Source organism: Rhipicephalus microplus, chromosome X (assembly GCF_043290135.1).
Source record: "Rhipicephalus microplus isolate Deutch F79 chromosome X, USDA_Rmic, whole genome shotgun sequence".
NCBI lineage: Eukaryota > Metazoa > Arthropoda > Arachnida > Ixodida > Ixodidae > Rhipicephalus > Rhipicephalus microplus.
The window spans coordinates 456,221,209-456,227,753 of NC_134710.1; positions in this window are offsets into that span (position 1 = coordinate 456,221,209).

Here is a 6,545-nt window from a genome sequence, read left to right on the forward strand (position 1 = left end):
AAAATGTCGCCATTTTCACAGAAGAAATGACCCGACTATTCCGTCACGCTGATCCAGACATGCCTGAAGAGAAAAAAGTTCGTTTCCTCATGCGAGGGGTCAAACAGGAGCTCTTCGCGGGACTGATGAGAAACCCACCGATAACCGTCCAAGAATTTGTAGCAGAAGCGACCACTATCGAAAAGACCCTGGACATGCGCACCAGACAGTATAATCGTCGCCTGACTGCAGACTGCGCTGCTGCTCAAGCCAGTAACTCCGGAGACCTGCGTGAAACGATCCGAGCGATCGTGCGGGAAGAGCTGCGCAAGCTGTTGCCTTCGGCCCAGCCTCAAGTGGATTCAATTGCCGACATTGTGCGAGAAGAAGTTCGGCAATCGCTTCAAATTCCCCACGCACCGCTGCCCGAGCCGGAAGCTATGAGCTACGCCGCTGCACTGCGCCACAACGCTCCTCCCCGTCCACGCCAAAACGCCGCCCCATCGCACTTCCGTCGACAGACGCCACCGCCGCCACCACCCCCACCGACGTCATACCGTTCGCCAGCGGCCCAGCGCAGTGCACCGAGGAAGACTGACGTCTGGCGCACCCCTGACCATCGCCCGCTCTGCTACCACTGCGGCGAGGCCGGACACACATACCGCCGTTGCCAGTACCGACAGATGGGACTACGTGGCTTCGCCGTCAATGCACCGCGTCCACAGCCAGGAGAACGACCACGTGACATCGCCGACTACCTGACAGGAACTCGGTGGACACCACGAAGCCCTTCGCGTTCGCCGTCGCCCAGCCGCCGCACGTCACCGCACCACCGGCAGTACTCTGGCCCAACGCGGGGCCGGTCTCCTAGCCCGTATCCGGGAAACTAAGGGCAGCAACCGGTGGAGGTGCGGTTGCTGTGCGACGAACTACCGAAGATCCTCCGACGACGACGACGCCGCGACGGAGCTTTCCGAACACAACGCCAGCCAGGCAAAGCCCTGACGGCGAAAGCTCATTTACCGAAGGTGGCCTGACGACGCAGCATGGAAGCAGCGGAACAAGCCGACGCAGCCGTGACCCGACGCCACGCCCTAACTGTAATGCGAGACGGCGAACTAGCGACCTTGACGTTCTTATCGACGGTCACAGTGTGACTGCTCTCGTCGATACTGGAGCCGACTATTCTGTCATCAGTGGGTCGTTCGCCGCGAAGTTAAAGAAAGTTAGGACAGCTTGGAAAGGCCCTGAAATCCGCACAGCCGGAGGTCATCTCGTAACGCCTGCAGGAATCTGCACAGCGAGAGTCACCATTAACGGCCGTATTTATCCTACAGACTTCGTAGTCCTACAGCGTTGCTCGAGAGATGTCATCCTTGGCATGGACTTCTTATGCCTCCATGGTGCTGTCGTCAACCTAAAAACAAAGTCGATAACGTTATCCACAGAAGAAGCACTACCGCCGCGCACGCCGTCAGGACACCATGCCTTGAATGTGCTGGAAGAACAAGTCACTATTCCGCCTCGCTCAAGCGTCATTATTTCAGTCGGCGCTCCTAAATCACCTGACTTGGAAGGTGTCGTTGAAGGCAGTCAGCATCTGTTGGTCACCCGAAATATTTGCGTCGCAAGAGGAATCGCAGAGCTGCGGGGAGGCAAAGCAACGGTTTTGCTCACGAATTTCAGCAATGAGTACAAACATGTGAACTAAGGAACAACGGTCGCATACATCGAAGAAATTGTCGAAGCCACCAGTGCTTTCGCCCTCGCCGATTCTGCGGAACCTGCTCAAAGGAACCAAGCCCTCCCATAGCTTTCGACGTCAATCCCAGACTTCCGAACGATAAGCAAGAACAGCTCAAGGCCCTGCTCCTGCAATACGAAGATTGCTTTTCGTCGTCATCGAAAATTCGGCAGACCCCAATCACGAAACATCGCATCATAACCGGAGAAAATGCCAGACCACTCCGTCAGAGTCCGTACAGGGTTTCTACGCGAGAACGTGAGGCCATGAAGAGACAAGTTGATGAAATGCTGCGGGATGACATTATCCAGCCGTCCAAAAGTCCATGAGCATCCCCCGTGGTGTTAGTGAAGAAAAAGGATGGGACCCTACGTTTCTGCATCGATTATCGCCGCCTGAACAAAATCACAAGAAAGGACGTGTATCCCCTCCCACGAATAGACGACGCACTTGATCGGCTCCATAACGCCAAGTACTTTTCGTCAATGGACCTTAAGACTGGCTATTGGCAAATCGAAGTCGACGAAAGAGACCGAGAGAAGACGGCGTTCATAACACCGGACGGCCTCTTCGAGTTTAAGGTGATGCCCTTCTGCCTTTGCTCAGCGCCTGCAACGTTTCAACGCGTTATGGATACAGTACTGGCAGGATTGAAGTGGCAGACTTGCCTTGTGTACTTGGACGACGTCGTCGTGTTTTCCTCGAGTTTCGACGAGCATCTTCGGCGCCTTGAAGCTGTACTTCAAACCATCAAGACTTCCGGACTCACACTGAAGCCAGAAAAGTGCAGATTTGCGTATGAGGAGCTCTTGTTTCTGGGGCACGTTATCAGCAAGTCTGGAGTTCGTCCCGATCCACGGAAAACAGCCGCCATCGCCGACTTTCCGCCGCCCACTGACAAGAAAGCCGTGCGCCGATTTCTGGGCCTGTGTGCCTATTATAGGCGGTTCGTGAAAAACTTCGCCCGCATCGCCGATCTTCTCACTAACCTTACCAAGGCCGACGTGGAGTTTAGGTGGGGAACGCCGCAGGAACACGCTTTCCAGGAGCTTAAACATCGCCTCCAGACGCCTCCGTTACTTGCCCATTTCGACGAATTCGCCGAGACAGAAATACATACTGACGCAAGCAGCGTAGGTCTTGGCGCCGTTCTTGTGCAGAGGGCTGACGGACTTGAAAGGGTTATTAGTTACGCCAGCCGATCGCTATCCAAAGCAGAAGCAAATTATTCCACAACAGAAAAGGAGTGCCTCGCCATCATCTGGGCTACGTCGAAATTTCGCCCCTACCTCTACGGCAGGCCCTTCAAAGTTGTGAACGACCACCACGCATTGTGTTGGCTAGCCACCTTGAAGGACCCCTCAGGTCGCCTCGCACGGTGGAGCCTGAGACTTCAAGAATATGACATTACTGTCATTTACAAGTCCGGCAAAAAACACTCCGACGCCGACTGTCTCTCTCGTGCGCCTGTCGACCAATCGCTACCCGACGACCCGGATGACGACTACTTCTTAGGAACGATAACTACCGACGACTTCGCTGAACGACAGAGGGCCGACCCGGAACTTAAGGCCCTAATAGAATACCTCGAAGGCAAGACCGCTGAAGTCCCGAAGATATTCAAGCGCACACTTGCGTCGTTCTTTCTACAAAACGGTCTTCTACAAAAGAAAAACTTTTCACCGCTTCGAGCTAAGTACCTTCTTGTGGTGCCTTCAGCTCTGCGACCAGAACTCCTGCAGGCCCTTCACGACGATCCGACGGCAGGGCACCTCGCTGTTTCTCGCACGCTCGCGAGGATACAAGAAAGGTACTACTGGCCACGTCTTACCACCGACGTCACTCGTTATGTGAGAACATGCCGGGATTGTCAGCGACGCAAGACACCGCCGACAAGGCCAGCGGGACTTCTGCAGCCAATAGATCCATCTTGCCGACCTTTCCAGCAGATTGGTATGGACCTACTGGGGCCGTTCCCGACGTCGGCTTTCGGAAACAAGTGGATCGTGGTAGCTACCGACTACCTCACCCGCTACGCCGAGACAAAAGCCCTGCCAAAAGGCAGTGCATCCGAAGTAGCTAAATTCTTCGTCGAAAATATCGTCCTACGTCACGGCGCCCCAGAGGTCCTTATCACCGACAGAGGAACGGCATTCACTACCGACTTAACTCAAGCAATCTTGGCATACAGCCAAACAAACCACCGCCGGACGACTGCGTACCACCCACAGACCAACGGCCTCACCGAGCGGCTTAACAAGACGATCGCCGACATGCTGTCAATGTACGTCGATGTCGAACACAAGACGTGGGACGCCATTCTTCCGTATGTGACCTTCGCATACAACACGGCGGTGCAGAAGACGACGCAGATATCGCCATACAAATTGGTCTACGGAAGGAGCCCGGCTACGACGCTCGATGCCATGTTACCCAACGTCACCGAGGAAGAAAACCTCGATGTGAGCGAGTACCTTCAACGCGCCGAAGAAGCCCGACAACTCGCGCGTCTCCGTATCAAGAATCAACAGACGACCGACAGCCACTGTTACAACCTTCGACGACGCTTCGTGGAATACCAGCCCGGTGAACGTGTTTGTGTGTGGACGCCGATACGCCGATGTGGACTAAGTGAAAAGGTCCTGCGACGGTACTTCGGACCGTACAGGGTGGTTCGACGGCTCGGCCCACTTGATTACGAGGTTGTCCCCGATGGCATCACGATTTCTCAACGACGCCGATCGCGACCTGAAGTCGTCCATGTCGTGCGCCTCAAGCCGTTTCATGCGCGTTAGCAAACTGAACTAGTGTTTTTTGTATTATTGTTGTATCGTAATTTATTCATTGTACTTTCTTGCATTATTATTGTACTTTCATCTTTAGTTAAAGCATCGGGACGATGCCTTTTTTCAGAGGGGGGCAATGCCACGTTCCATTTCACAAGTTTTTGTTATCGTCCGAAAACACCGCGCGATTCTCAGCGCAAACCGCGCCTGCAGTTTTCTAGAAGGTTCCGGACTGTAGTAGATCATTTCGATAAGATCACGCCCACTGTGCGAACGGTACAGATTGTTCTGGAACCTACGCCACCGCCAGCGATAACGCTAGAACATTCGACGGCAAGGGTATAAATGCCGACGCGCTTCGCCGCTTGTCAGTTGTTGATCGAAGGCCGACGCTCCGTTCGCCGCTATCAGTCCGAGACTGCTATCTGTGCGAGACTGCTGCTGTAATTGGACTTTCAGTTTACCGGGCACAGGTTCGCCCAAATAAACAGTTAAATCCAAACACGAAGTCTCCTGTCTTCGGCCACGTCACGACCCCGTGACAATATGGTAATCTCATTTAGAATGCACGTCATGTGGCTTCATTGTATATGTGGCCACAAGTAACTCTAATCTCATTTAGAATGCACGTCATGTGGCTTCATTGTATATGTGGCCACAAGTAACTCTGGTTGCAAAGCAATATGGCAGAGCCTAAACAGACGTCACCGACCACTCCAATCTGAACTTGCCTTTGCTACTTGCCCATTATCATCCCAGCAAAAAATGAATAATTGAATCTGCTACAGATAAGTGCTAGCTTATGCTAAGGACCAAGTATGAAGGGTGTTTTGTCATTATTGAGATCAGTTATTTGTTCAAGAACACTTGCTCTCAAACACAAATACATTGCTGTCGAAGCATCAAGACTCAAATATAAAGCAAAAAGAAGTGTCTCTTTAAAAATTACAGGCCACAATGCAAGATAAATATTTGATATACTTGGGATGTAAAGCACGCACAAGAGGTGCTGCCATATTACACTTTTCCTTGTGTTGAAACCTGCTTGCTTTACTCACCCAACACATCTGTAAAGATGTCGTGAAAACACCAAGATGCTGATGCAGCAAGGTTGAACACATGTCCAAAGATTCCACCATTCCTAAGCAGCCCTACAGCCTCCACAGTCCTGCAACCATTTGTAAGACAAATATAGTTCAACCCAATGTTCTTGGTTTACAGACACACATGCAAGACGCATAACCACTCTATAGGAAGTTTGCATGATAATGCGCTGGGTAGCAAAACGGATGCCAATATCAAGTAGCCCGGCCTGCCGATTCTTTCTTTGCGTTCTTCATTAATCAATCCATGGTTATTAAATGTTCCCCCAATGTGAAGTGTACTGGCAGACCGGTGAAGAATAGCAATGTATTTCAAACACAGTCCAATTCATGGCAAGTAAGCATGCAATAGCGTTTTGTCAGCTGTTCGAGAAAAGAGCATGAAGTTTAGCTAAAACCCATGTTTTTTATAAACACCATTCAATTTGATATAAAAGTTGTGAGCATTATGTGAAGGAACACGGATTCATATTTAATCAATAATTTCTTATATTGTACTGATATGAATGCAACTAACTGAATATAAAACGATAATTTTTGCTTGAGAATTTAGAGTTATGAACACTATCGCACTTGCCAGCTGCATCTTGTCCAAAACAGCGGCAAGATAGGCTAGTTTCTGTAGGTGAGCAGTAATGAGCAGTGCAAAGTAACAAGAAACACCAGTACCAACAGTATGGGGCAAGCACAGACTGCCAACTGTATAATTTATTGCACAAAAGTTCGCCTGACCATCAGTCAGACAACTCGTGCAAATGAAGGTCCAGCTGGGAATGAACAAGTTACGAAATCAACAATGCCTGCTTTCACTAACAGGACCCTCATTCACATAAAGTATGCAGCGATAGGCCCCTACCGAGGTACGTCACAGCATGATGTCACTGGCACATGTAAAAGGTGTGGCTGGTAAAAACACTCCCGCTGGTGGCTCAG